The sequence below is a fragment of the Triticum aestivum genome, chromosome 3B (assembly GCF_018294505.1).
Source record: "Triticum aestivum cultivar Chinese Spring chromosome 3B, IWGSC CS RefSeq v2.1, whole genome shotgun sequence".
NCBI classification, from domain to species: domain Eukaryota; kingdom Viridiplantae; phylum Streptophyta; class Magnoliopsida; order Poales; family Poaceae; genus Triticum; species Triticum aestivum.
Window position 1 is genome coordinate 110262415 of NC_057801.1, and position 13937 is coordinate 110276351.

The 13937-nt window shown below is 46.7% G+C and overlaps 1 long non-coding RNA gene across 1 annotated transcript; it reads right to left on the reverse strand.

Moving 5' to 3' along the window:
- Positions 1-8555: 8555 nt before the first annotated feature.
- On the reverse strand, positions 8556-12498 carry LOC123064980 (uncharacterized). The gene is made up of 4 exons (XR_006430861.1): positions 12225-12498; positions 11331-11405; positions 9709-10041; positions 8556-9054 (listed from the first exon to the last, which is right to left on the reverse strand). It is a non-coding gene; the product is annotated as an uncharacterized lncRNA (long non-coding RNA).
- Between the last annotated feature and the right edge of the window lie 1439 nt (positions 12499-13937).

Below are 13937 nucleotides of genomic sequence, written 5' to 3' on the forward strand. Positions count from 1 at the left end.
GGCGGCAGTGCCACAAGTATGTGGGACTATCGTTATCAACTTTACATCTTTTGGTATTCACACTATGAATATGTGTAACGTTACGTTCGAGATTCATTGAAAATAAACCATTGACCATCGGGGCATGACCATAAAACATATCTCTCATATAAATAGAACAACCATTATTCTCGGATTTAAATGAGTAGCCATCTCGCATCAAACGAGATCCAGATACAATTTTCATGCTCAAACTTGGCACTAAATAACAATTATTGAGGTTTAAAACTAATCCCGTAGGTAAATGTAGAGGTAGCGTGCCGACGGCGATCACATCGACCTTGGAACCATTCCCAATGCGCATCGTCACCTCGTCCTTCGCCAGTCTCCGCTTATTCCGCAGCTCCTCCTGTGAGTTACAAATGTGAGCAACGACACCGGTATCAAATACCCAGGAGTTACTACGAGTACTGGTAAGGTACACATCAATTACATGTATATCAAATATACCTTTAGTGTTGCCGGCCTTCTTGTCCGCTAAGTATTTGGCACAGTTCCGCTTCTAGTGACCCTTCCCCTTGCAATAAAAGCACTCAGTCTCAGGCTTGGGTCCATTCTTTGACTTCTTCCCGGCAACTGGCTTACCGAGCGCGGCAACATCTTTGCCGTCCTTCTTGAAGTTCTTCTTACCCTTGCTCTTCTTGAACTTAGTGGTCTTATTAACCGTCAACACTTGATGTTCTTTCTTGATTTCAACCTCTGCTGACTTCAGCATTGAGAATACTTCAGGAATGGTCTTTACCATCCCCTGCATATTGTAGTTCAACACAAAGCTCTTGTAGCTTGGTGGGAGCGACTGAAGGATTCTGTCAATGACCGCCTCTTCCGGGAGGTTGATCTCCAGCTGGGATAGGCGGTTGTGCAACCCAGACATTTTGAGTATGTGCTCACTGACAGAACTGTTTTCCTCCATCTTACAACTATAGAACTTGTCGGAGACTTCATATCTCTCAACCCAGGCATGAGCTTGGAAAACCATTTTCAGCTCCTCGAACATCTCATATGCTCCGTGCTTCTCAAAACGCTTTTGGAGCCCCGGTTCTAAGCTGTAAAGCATGCCGCACTGAACAAGGGAATAATCATCAGCACGTGATTGCCAAGTGTTCATAACGTCTTGGTTCTCTGGGATGGGTGCTTCACCTAGCGGTGCATCTAGGACATCATCTTTCTTGGCTGCTATGAGGATGATCCTCAGGTTCCGGACCCAGTCCGAATAGTTGCTGCCATCATCTTTCAGCTTGGTTTTCTCTAGGAACGCGTTGAAGTTCATGTTGACATGAGCGTTGGCCATTTGATCTACAAGACATATTTTGCAAAAGTTTTAGACTAAGTTCATGATAATTAAGTTCATGTAATCAAATTATTTAATGAACTCCCACTCAGATTAGACATCCCTCTTGTCATCTAAGTGTTACACGATCCGAGTCGACTAGGCCATGTCCGATCATCACGTGAGACGGACTAGTCATCATCGGTGAACATCTCCATGTTGATCGTATCTTCCATATGACTCATGTTCGACCTTTTAGTCTCTTTGTTCCGAGGCCATGTCTGTACATGCTAGGCTCGTCAAGTTAACCCTAAGTGTTCTACATGTGTAAATCTGTCTTACACCCTTTGTATGTGAACGTAAGGATCTACCCGATCATCACGTGTTGCTTAGAAACGACGAACTTTAGCAATGGTGCACAGTTAGGGGGAACACTTTCTTGAAATTATTATAAGGGATCATCTTATTTACTACCGCCGTTCTAAGTAAACAAGATGCATAAAACATAATAAACATCACATGCAATTATATAGTAGTGACATGATATGGCCAATATCATATAGCTCCTTTGATCTCCATCTTCGGGGCTCCATGATCATCTTCGTCACCGGCACGACACCATGATATCCATCATCGTGTCTCCATGAAGTTGCTCGCCAGCTATTACTTCTACTACTATGGCTAACGGTTTAGCAATAAAGTAAAGTAATTACATGGCATTAAATCATTGACACGCAGGTCATACAATAATTAAGACAACTCCTATGGCTCCTGCCAGTTGTCATACTCCTCGACATGCAAGTCGTGATTCCTATTACAAGAACATGATCTCATACATCACAATATATCATTCATCATTCATCACAACTTTTGGCCATATCACATCACAGGGCAATTGCTGCAAAAACAAGTTAGACGTCCTCTAATTGTTGTTGCATCTTTTACGTGGCTGCAATAGGGTTCTAGCAAGAACGTTTTCTTACCTACGAAAAAGCCACAACGTGATTTGTCAACTTCTATTTACCCTTCATAAGGACCCTTTTCATCGAATCCGCTCCAACTAAAGTGGGAGAGACAGACACCCGCTAGCCACCTTATGCAACTAGTGCATGTCAGTCGGTGGAACCTGTCTCACGTAAGCGTACGTGTAAGGTCGGTCCGGGCCGCTTCATCCCACAATACCGCTGAAGCAAAATAAGACTAGTAGCGGCAAGAAAGTTGACAACATCTATGCTCACAACAGATTTGTGTTATACTCGTGCAATAGAGAACTACGCATAGACCTAGCTCATGATGCCACTGTTGGGGAACGTAGCAGAATTTTAAAATTTTCTACGCATCACCAAGATCAATCTATGGAGTTATCTAGCAACGAGGGGAAAAGGAGTGCATCTACATACCCTTGTAGATCGCGAGGGGAAGACTTCAAAAGAACGGGGTTGAAGTAGTCATTCTCGTCGTGATCCTATCACCGGAGATCCTAGCGCCGAACGGACGGCACCTCCACGTTCAACACACGTACGGTCAGCGTGACGTCTCCTCCGTCTTGATCCAGCAAGGGGAAAGGAGAGGTTGATGATGATCCAGCAGCACGACGGTGTAGTGGTGGATGCAGCAGAACTCCGGCAGGGCTTCGCCAAGCTGCTGCGGGAGGAGCACGAGGTGTAGCAGGGGGAGGGAGGCGCCAAGACTTGGGGTGCGGCTGCCCGCCCCCTGCCCTCCTTTATATAGGCCCCCAGGGGGGGCGCTGGCTCTGGGAGATCAATCTCCCAAGGGGGGCGGCGGCCAAGGGGGGTGGAGTGCCCCCCAAGGCAAGTGTTGCGCCTCAGCAGCTAGGGTTTCCAACCCTAGGCGCAGGGGGGCCAAGGGGGGCGCACCAGCCCACTAGGGGCTGGTTCCCCTCCCACATCAGCCCACGGGGCCCTCCGGGATAGGTGGCCCCACCCGGTGGACCACCGGGACCCTTCCGGTGGTCCCAGTACAATACCGGGTGACCCCGAAACTTTCCCGATGGCCGAAACAGCACTTCCTATATAGTTTTCTTTACCTCCGGACCATTCCGGAACTCCTCGTGACGTCCGGAATCTCATCCGAGACTCCGAACAACATTCGGTTTGCTGCATACTCATATTCATACAACCCTAGCGTCACCGAACCTTAAGTGTGTAAACCCTACGAGTTCGGGAGACATGCAGACATGACCGAGACGGCTCTTCGGTCAATAACCAACAGCGGGATCTGGATACCCATGTTGGCTCCCACATACTCCTCGATGATCTCATCGGATGAACCACGATGTCGAGGGTTCAAGCAACCCCGTATACTATTCCCTTTGTCAGACGGTATGTTACTTGCCCGAGACTCGATCATCGGTATCCCAATACCTCCTTCAGTCTCGTTACCGGCAAGTCACTTTTCTCGTACCGTAATGCATGATCCCGTGACCAGACACTTGGTCACTTTGAGCTCATTATGATGACGCACTACCGAGTGGGCCCAGTGATACCTCTCCGTAACACGGAGTGACAAATCCCAGTCTCGATCCGTGTCAACCCAACAGACACTTTCGGAAATACCTGTAGTGCACCTTTATAGTCACTCAGTTACGTTGTGACGTTTGGTACACCCAAAGCACTCCTACGGTATCCGGGAGTTACACGATCTCATGGTCTAAGGAAGAGATACTTGACATTGGAAAAGCTCTAGCAAAACGAACTACACGATCTTGTGCTATGCTTAGGAATGGGTCTTGTCCATCACATCATTCTCCTAATGATGTGATCCTGTTGTCAACGACATCTAATGTCCATAGTCAGGAAACCATGACTATCTGTTGACCAACGAGCTAGTCAACTAGAGGCTTACTAGGGACGTATTGTGGTCTATGTATTCACACGTGTATTACGATTTCCGGATAATACAATTATAGCATGAATAAAAGACAATTATCATGAACAAGGAAATATAATAATAATCCATTTATTATTGCCTCTAGGGCATATTTCCAACATATTGTTGGTAGCTAATGTTCTCTAACTGTCAGGACCCCGACTCAATGCCACATCGATCTAGCATGTAACACCTCATATCACTTTGCGGCCTCACGCACGGTATTCCCACGGGTGTCGCCTTACCTTTGCCCGGGACCGTTTGCGCCTTTTGGCACACGTATATGATAGTGTCGCTAGCATCCATATGATAAGGAGCCCGGGCTGACATGGCTAGTCGTAAACCCAAAGTGGCACAGACTTACAGGGACAGGCATCCATGACCCAGCATCGAACGTGTCGGTCATCAGCGAGTGAATCCAGGCTGTAGCACTTGGCTAGCAGGACTCCGGTGAACCGGGCTTTAGCGGGCTAACAGGACTCCGGTATTCATCGCGTGACATTTCCCCGAAGGGACAGACACAGGAACGAAGAAGGACACATGCCGGCCAGCCTAAGTGTTCCGGAGCAGTAGCAAGCTACCATGGCTCGGTGGAAACACTAGGAGACATTTCCCTGTAAGAGAGGCTACTAAAGATAAACAACTAGATGGTCAGATCCCACACATACCAAGCATTTCAATAACATACACACAATATGCTCGATATGTGCAAATACAACATGGCATCACAACATGACTCTACAACTCAAGTATTTTAATCAATAGGCTCCGAGGAGCGAGATATTACAAACATGGGTCTCATGACCCAACAATCAGAGCATACAAGTCAAAGCACAAGCGGAAGCTATCATGTCTGAGTACAGACATCTATAAATGAAAAAGGCTGAGAAGCCTGACTATCTACCAGATCCTGCCGAGGGCACAAGATCGTAGCTGAGGTAACAAGCTAAACGTCGAAGTCCACGTGGAAATACTAGTGAGACCGAAGTCTCTCTGCAAAACATAAAATAGGCAAACGTGAGTACAAATGTACCCAGCAAGACTTACATCAGAACTATCTACATATGCATCATTATCAACAAAGGGGTGATGGGGTTTATCTGCAGCAAGCCAGCTTTGACTCGGTGGCTATCCTAAACTACGACTGCAAGTAACACTTTTGAGGTGGCGCACACGAGTCCACATATTCACCATATCAATACACCACTATGGATCCGCTCCCGTCTCCCTACGAGAACGCCATCCATAGCACTCACGCTTATCTTGCGTATTTTAGAGTATCCACTTTCACTTGTCTATGAACTGATATAAGCAACCCAGAAGTCCTTTTCCGCGGACATGGCTATTCGAATAGATGATGTTAACCCTGCAGGGGTGTACTTCTTCACACACGCTCTCACCACTTACCGCCGTTTACACGACATGTACTCGGCAACCTTCAAGCGGAAGCCCAACGTGGGTGTCGGCCACGGCCTACCTAAACACTCAAGTCTCTAGTCCAGGTTTATCGCCTATTCGGGTTCCATCCATGAGGAGATCCGGCCGGAGTTTCGCTCACAGCCCCAAACGATGTGAACAGGGTTCCCGAGACACCAAACGGGCGCCCGGTACACCGTGCCACGTGCCTACCGCATCACAGCCCACCCCTACGGCCAGCGCTGCGCACGGCCTCCAGCATACTACAAACACCAGAAACTACTTGCAACTCCTGGATAGAGGACAAGGGTGATCAAGAAGCCGAGAGGGTCCATTGGTTTCGGGCCCAATGCGTGGTAGTAGCTGAATCATGGATCACAAACACAGAACTCAGTTCCTGAGGACGGCTGCAATGAGACAACCCACCATGTACTCCTACATGGCCTCTCACCGCTACCTTTACCAAATCGTGTTCATACACTTAGCTCACACACAGTAGGACATGTTCACACGCCTCTGATTCATCCCTGATGAATCAGACCTGACTCAACTCTAAGCAGTAGCAGGCATGACAAACAAACATGAATGAGTAGGCACAACAGGGCTCAAACAACTCCTACTCATGCTAGTGGGTTTCATCTATTTACTGTGGCAATGACAGGTCATGCAGAGGATAAAGGGGTTCAACTACCGCAGCAAGTAACAGATGAATCGATGTTGTCCTAATGCAGTAAAAGAGAGCAGGAGCGAGAGAGTGGGATTTTATCGGAATGAACAAGGGGGTTTTGCTTGCCTGGCACTTCTGAAGATAACATTGAGTCTTCATCAGTGTCAACGATCACATCATCGGTATCGCGTCTATCGAGAGGGGACAAATACCGGCAACACAGAAGGGAACACAATCAATGCAATGTGCAATATGATGCATGATCATGACATGGCAAAATGAATGTGTTTTGGGCTAACGCAACTAGCAACAGATAAAATGAAGTTGGTTTGAATACAAGATTCAAATTCAAACTCCATATGTGATTATTCAAATGCCATTTAACTGATTTGTGCTAAACAGCACCTATAAGTTGTTCTAACATGCATGAAAATGGTACAGATGGATTCCTTGAATTTTTCTGATAATTTTTCATATATAATTTATTTAATTTGGAGTTACGGTTAATTTTCTATGATTTATAGAAGTTTTAGCTATTTTCTGAAATTATTAAATCATTTAAGATTTATTTAAATTCCAGAAAGGAATTATTGCGTCATCATGACCTCATAGTTACGTCAGCAGGTCAACGGGCGCCGTCCAGGTCAAACTGACCTGTGGGACCCATATGTCAGCGTCACAGGTTAAACAGGGGGGGGGGGTTTAGTTTAGCTTAATTAAAGATTAGGGCACTAGGGCCCACATGTCAGTGTCAGCAGGGGGTAATTAAATTAAAATAACTAAACTAATTAACAGGGGGGCTGGCCCCACCTGTCATCGACCCAGGGGGGGGGGGGTCAAACCCCTGGTCAACAGGGCCTAACCCGCCCGCGGTGAGTCGCCGGCGAGGCCGAGGCGGCGGAGGCCTTCGGGTTTCTTGCTCCGGCGACCAAACGGACGGAGGAGGGGCTCTACGGATAGCTGGAAGAGCGCCGCGTCTTCCTGTGGAGTCGGTTGGGGTCGGGGCGGCCGGAATCGGCGTCGGCGACGAGCTAGGTAGCCGCCGGAGTTTGGGTGAGCTCGGAGTCGGCGTTAGGGAGCACAGCAGAGGGTGCGGATGGGTGCTATGGCCTCCTGGGGGTGCACTGAGCACGGCTGCGTGCTCGGTTGCATCTCTAGGCAACCGTGGCTACGGTGGCGACATGGCCGGCGGCGAAAAGCTCTCGGCTCCGGTGGTTGATGCGGCTAGGGGGCGAATTAGGCAACGAGGCATGGGGGAAACGATGCAGCGGCTCACCGCGGTTCTTCTGGTGCTGCTGGCGAGGCAGGGGAGGCACGGGGTCCGGCGAATCGACGGCGGGGATCACCGGCACCCGAGGTCGGAAACGGCGGCGTTGGAGATGCAGCAGAGCTTCTGGCGCCGCGTGACTCGATGGAGAGGACGACGACGTCGTGGCGGAGCTCGGGATCACGTCGGAGAGGTGGGGCAGTGGCTGTGGGTGCGGGGTTACGGCAGCGCGTCCATGGAGGCTTCGGCCATGGTGGGGAACGGGCGAGGAGAGGCGTAGGGGGGCGAATGGGAGGCCGGATCGATCGGGACGGCACCGAGGAGGAAGACCCGCGGCGTTGCGCTGTCCCGAGGACGTAGGCAGGCAGGCAGGTGGCGTGGCAGCACGGCCATGCGCGCGCGTCGGGCACGCGCTCGGCGTCCGACTGGCGCGGTGGAGACGACGACTGGCAGTTGGGCCAGTGGGCCGCACTGCTGGGCTGGGTAAGTGGCCAGGTATCCTCTCTCTCTATCTCCCTTTTTCTAATATCTCAGTTTTCTATTATTCTGTAAATTTAGGGCTTTATTAAAAATACTCAGACACTTTCAAAAATCATGAAACTAATCATGGCTACTGTTTAGAATATATCCAACAGTAAACATTTTAGTTTATGATTATTTGAGCATTTGAAATATTTAATAGCATTTAAATGCCCAAATGCAAATACTATATAATTTAATTCAAAAATCCAGGAATAGCCTATAAATATGTTCATCATTTTTGGAAGAGGTTTTCACCTTTAACAGAAATTATGAACATTTCCAAAGGGCATTCTGGGTTATTGAAAATATTTTTATTGAACCTAGTTAAATTTCATTTGGTGCTAGGGTTTCAACAATCCTCATTTCAAATTTCTTTGGAATTTAAACATGATGGCATGATGAACAAGCAAAGTCAAGCAAGGGCTGAACTGGGGCTGTGACACTAACTGTCTTCCAAATAGAACTACAAAGGTATGACCAGATTGCCTATAAACAGTGGGATAAATAAATGGAATATGTTTTAGTTTGATTTTTGAAAGACATGGTTGAACTCTAAGAAACCAAATTCAGAAATGAGGTTAGAGTGGTCGTCCAGGTTACATAGCTATTTTCTCTAGCAAACAACAGAATCAAAGTAGCAAGTCTTAGTGCACGGATAAGTTCCGAAATAATGACAACTTATTTCCATTGTCTAGAACTAAGCATCATTTTCCAAGCTTGAACATTATTAAAGCAATATAAATTTAATCACAGTGCAACTCTATATATGTATAAGAGGCGACGTCAAAATCCCAGCCACTAATTAGCAATTATGTGAAGCTCCAGATGCCCCAAAGGCATGGACGTACTGAAAACCTGTTCATATATGCTCATTACGTTTGAGTGGAATCATCCCCTGAATCAGCTCGACACCGGTGTTAGGCTGCATTTCTCGATCTTCTCTACGCGACCGGTGGAGTGGCAATGGAGAGGGCGTGGGTGGATCTGCAGGACATAATGGCCGAACACATGTCAGCAAGAATACCATAACGGCGTGGGAAAAGAGGAGATCAATCGGTCAAGTTGGTGGAGAAGAAGCCACAATAGATGGCGCCCAAGCACAGGCATGGCGGCGGCATGAGGACGACAAAGCCGGCAGACTCGCTAGGGCTCTTGCTTTAGATGATCCATGATCTATGGTATTTTTCTTTACGAACGGTGATCTTATTAGAAAAAAATAACGTGAAGAAGAAGGCTTAAGCCTTGCCGGCGTGGAGTGGCACAGAATCCTGGGGGGAGGGTGAGATATTAGGAGTTCTATTTTTCTACTATACCAAATCAAGCTTGTTACGGCAAGGCAGGAATTGCAAATTGTATTTGCCTAGCTACGTGACCAGATTGGACTTGCCTTTTCTAAAAACCAGATTGGACTTTCCTTTTCTAAAAAACATATTGAACTTGTTGCCCATATAAGATTGCAGTACCCACATAGCAAAATGCATTAACTTGTGATTCCAGAATTAAACAACCAACAACATGCGCCAGGGTAGGATTTTGCACACAACAAGTACTCAGAAAATAAACTGCACACATGTACAGAACAGAGAACATGAGCCAGGACACTGATCCATAGGGAAGAAGAGAAAGGGATGAGCTCACCTTGCAGTTTAGGCTTCGGGGGCGTGGTCGTCCTAGTGCCGCTCCTAGCTTGGGAGCGTCGCTCGGGCATCAATGGCGTCGGGGCTAGCTCCTCTGAGACATGGGGTCGCAGCTCCTTGAAGAAGGTGCGTCGGATGGCGGCAAAGATGGGATACGGTGGGAAATAGACCGGGCTGATGGGGGCGGGGCGGTGGGCGGCCTGGATCCGGAGCAGTGACCGACGGGGACCTGCGCGGCCGACCTTAATCCTTGGGGTGGCGAGCGGCGACCGGCAGGGAGGCGCAACTGGTCGGTCTATAAGAAAGATGGCCCATGTGGCTATACTTTCCACATCTGTTTGTATACATAGCATTAAAAAAACTGATCACTTTTATCAAATATTTCTATTTCAATATAAATATTTCTTCTGGGGTATAATATACAAACAAATGAGAAAAGACAACAAAATACATAATACATAAACATAAACATAAACATAATAGCATTATTTCTTCTGCCAAATGGTTCTGAACACTTTTAATATTGACTCAACTGCGAAAAGCGCAATTATCACATGCAAAGAAAGCAAATAGGTAGAAAGTTTTGTAAGGGCATTAACATAAAGTGCACATTGAGACTACTTTTTGTATATGTGTTCGCATATTGTTTCAGCTACAACAAATTAATTTACATAAGATGGTGTATGCATGAAGCTACTGTGAGCTAACATGAAGTGAAACTAAATCTTTCATTTGAAGCAAACTCATATTCATAAACAGAAATCTTGAAGCTACCGTGAGTAAAATATTAGTAAGATGATAGCTGGTTTCCAACTTTTGATGACATCCATTTCCTTAAATCTGCTGCTATCCTAGGGAAAATATGATTTGACAAAAAATAATGGTATGTTGGATTTTTACCATACAAATGAGGGTTAAGGATCATTGGGCTTGACATAAATTCAAATTTGGATTTCGTAGGAAATGAATTTGTAACCTATACATGAAGGTGGTTGATGTCAGTATTGGTCATTCATGTACATTTATATAGGAAGTAATTCAAATGTGAATCTACCTAATAAAAGTCGGTGGCTTGTGGCAACATGAGAGGAAAGAACAATGTTAGGCCACCCAAAAAAATCATAACGTGAACCCATGGTCATATGCATGAAAAGGTGAGTTATTCGCGTTAAGGAAATAAAAGTAGTGAAAAAGTTGACCTTTTCGCGAATATGCAGAGGGTTCACTCAATATTTGATCGGTCAAAGTTTGCTTTTTTATTTGTTTTATTTCCTTAATGTTGCAGAGGCATGGCAATTTTAGACCATAAATGTTGGAACCTTTTGCCTGTTCTCTGTACTTTTAGTGTGCTCTGATTGATCACCATTGTGCCATAAAATTAAGTAGTCAGTAAGAATATCCTAGCTTTTCATAGACAAAGGTCATATTTGATCGGTCAAGGTTTACTTTTTCATTGGTTTTATTTCCTTTGCTAATGTGTGCTGAGGCATACCAATTTCCTAGACCATACATATTGATGCTTTTGCCCGTTCTCTGTACTTTGATGGGCTCTGGTTAGTCACCCAAAAAACTGACATGCCTCTGCATATACATTATCAAAATAAAATCAGTGAAAAAACAAACCTTGACAGGTCAAATATATCTGAACTTCAGCTCATAATTATTGACTTCATCCTCTTCTTATATGCATGTCCAACACTGCTAGACATGCAAATTATGTCAAGTTAACATTTGTGTTCATTAAAATTGAAACAACTATAATTATTTGTGTGATGCAAATACCGAACAACAGTTCTCTTGATATATACGTATTTGCATAGACTTTGCAAATAAGCTCATCTTAGTTGAGAACTGCAATTAAGACAAAGCTAGATATATCAAGTCTGAATAACTATTGTCATTCTTAATGAGCATAGTAATGATTCACACATGCACCACACACACACCTTATATCATAAAGGCACATGCTCAGTCACTCACAAAACTACATGTAGGATCGCTTAGTAAATATAAGTTGCACGTCAATCCAGCATGATGAACGAAAACTAAACATGGGCAGTGGTGTTCAACCTGGGTCGCTCGAACCAATCCAGGTACAAATCGCAGCAAAATTTTCTCGCGAAAATCAGAAAGGCCGAACAACCAAGATCTCGGGCTCTGCAGAGCGGAACACACGCAACGGCCTCCATCTCAGAAGATGAACATGACCCAGCAATCTCCACCACCCGCCCCCGAATCTGCCCCGGCCGCAGCCCCCACAAGAAATACTAACAAAATGAGGCATCCCGGCGACCGGGGCCTGTCGACGAACAAGCGGATCACAACCCATTCTCCCAGAAAAAAAATAGAGACGAACCAGGTCGCGTCACTAGGCACTAGGCACGCGGCATCCACCATCTCCACCCAGCAGCCGGATCACGGCCCGAGCGCCATTCGCGTGATCCCAGGGCCCGACGCCAACCCCGAACTAGACCAAAGGAAACCTACGGTAGAGAGGGAGGAGAGGGGGGCGTGCACCATATCCGGCGTTGAGGGAGGCGGTGTGGAAGACGCCAGCGTAGGCGGATCCGTCGCGGACCTGGACCTCGACGGGGCGGGCCGTGGACGAGGGCAAGGGCCGGCGACGGGGAGGGGGAGGGTCAGCGACGGGGCGGGGGAGCGACGCGGCCGGCGACAGGGCGGGGGAGCGACGGGGCCGGCGACAGGGTGGCGGGGGAGGGCCGGCGACGGGGTGGCGGCGGGCGAGTCTAGAGCGCCATCGACGGGGTCTGTTCGGTGTGTGGATGAGATGCGAATGTTGTTTTTTTTTACCTGGATGGGTGGGGAGAGTGGGAGGGGATAACCACATAGTTTTTTTTACCTGGAAAAAGATAACCCCATCTCTTTGCCATCTGCCAGCAGATGGGAAAGAATCTTTGCAATCTGCTGGCAGATGGCAAAGAGGTGGGGCTGGTACGCCGTTACACTCTGGACGGCCATAGGATTTGCCAACCTCTTTGCCATCTGCTGGCAGATGGCAAAGATTATGTGCCATCCACTAGCAGATGGCAAATAATTGGCTGATGGCAACCATGTTCTTTGCCGTCTGTCAGTTCTTTGCCATATGTTTTTTATAAGCAGATGGCTAAGATGTTCTTTACCATCAGCTGGCAGATGGCGAAGAGCTGGCTGATGGCAAATTCCCTGTTTCCAGTAGTGTAGCCAATCTAGGAGACACCACTCTCCAAGAAGTAACAAATAGTGTGTTGATGATGAACTCCTTGCTTTTGTGCTTCAAATGATAGTCTCCCCAACAATCAACTCTCTCTCATAGGATTTGGATCTGGTGGAAAGAAGATTTGAGTGGAAAGCAACTTGGGGAAGGCTAGAGATCAAGATTCATATGGTAGGAATGGAATATCTTGGCCTCAACACATGAGTAGGTGGTTCTCTCTCAGAAATGGTAAGTTGGAAGTGTAGGTTTGTTCTGATGGCTCTCTCCACGAATGAAGAGGAGGTGGAGGGGTATATATAGCCTCCACACAAAATCTAACCGTTACACACAATTTACCAAACTCGGTGGGACCGATTCAACAGACTTGGTCGGACCGATTTAGTAAACCTAGTGACCGTTAGGATTTCCAGTGGGACCGACATGCAACTCGGTAGGACCGATATGGTTAGGGTTAGGGCATAACGTAATCTCGGTAAGACCGATTACACAAACTCGGTGAGACTGATTTTGGTAATAAGCTTTCCAGAGAGTTGGTCAGGTAAACTCGGTGGGACCGATTCGCTCATTTCAGTGAGACCGAAATGTTACGAATGGGAAACAGGGAGTTTACATTGCAATCTCGGTTGGACCGATCGCCCACTTCGGTTAGAGCGAAACATTATGAAGGGAAACAGAGATATTACAATCCCATCTCGGTGAGACCGATTTGCCTAGGGTTTGTGGCAGTGGCTATGACATTTGAACTCAGTGGCGCCGGATAGAAAGAATTGGTGTGACCGATTTTGACTTTGGGTTTAGGTCATATGAGGATGTGAGAAAATAGTTGAGGGTATTTGGAGCATATCACTAAGCACTTGAAGCAAGAGGCTCATTAAGCAACACCTCATCCCTCCTTGATAGTATTGGCTTTTCCTATAGACTCAATGTGATCTTGGATCACTAAAATGTAAAATGAAGAGTCTTGAGCTTGGGAGCTTGAGCCAATCCTTTGTGCTTGATATTTTGAGGGATCCACT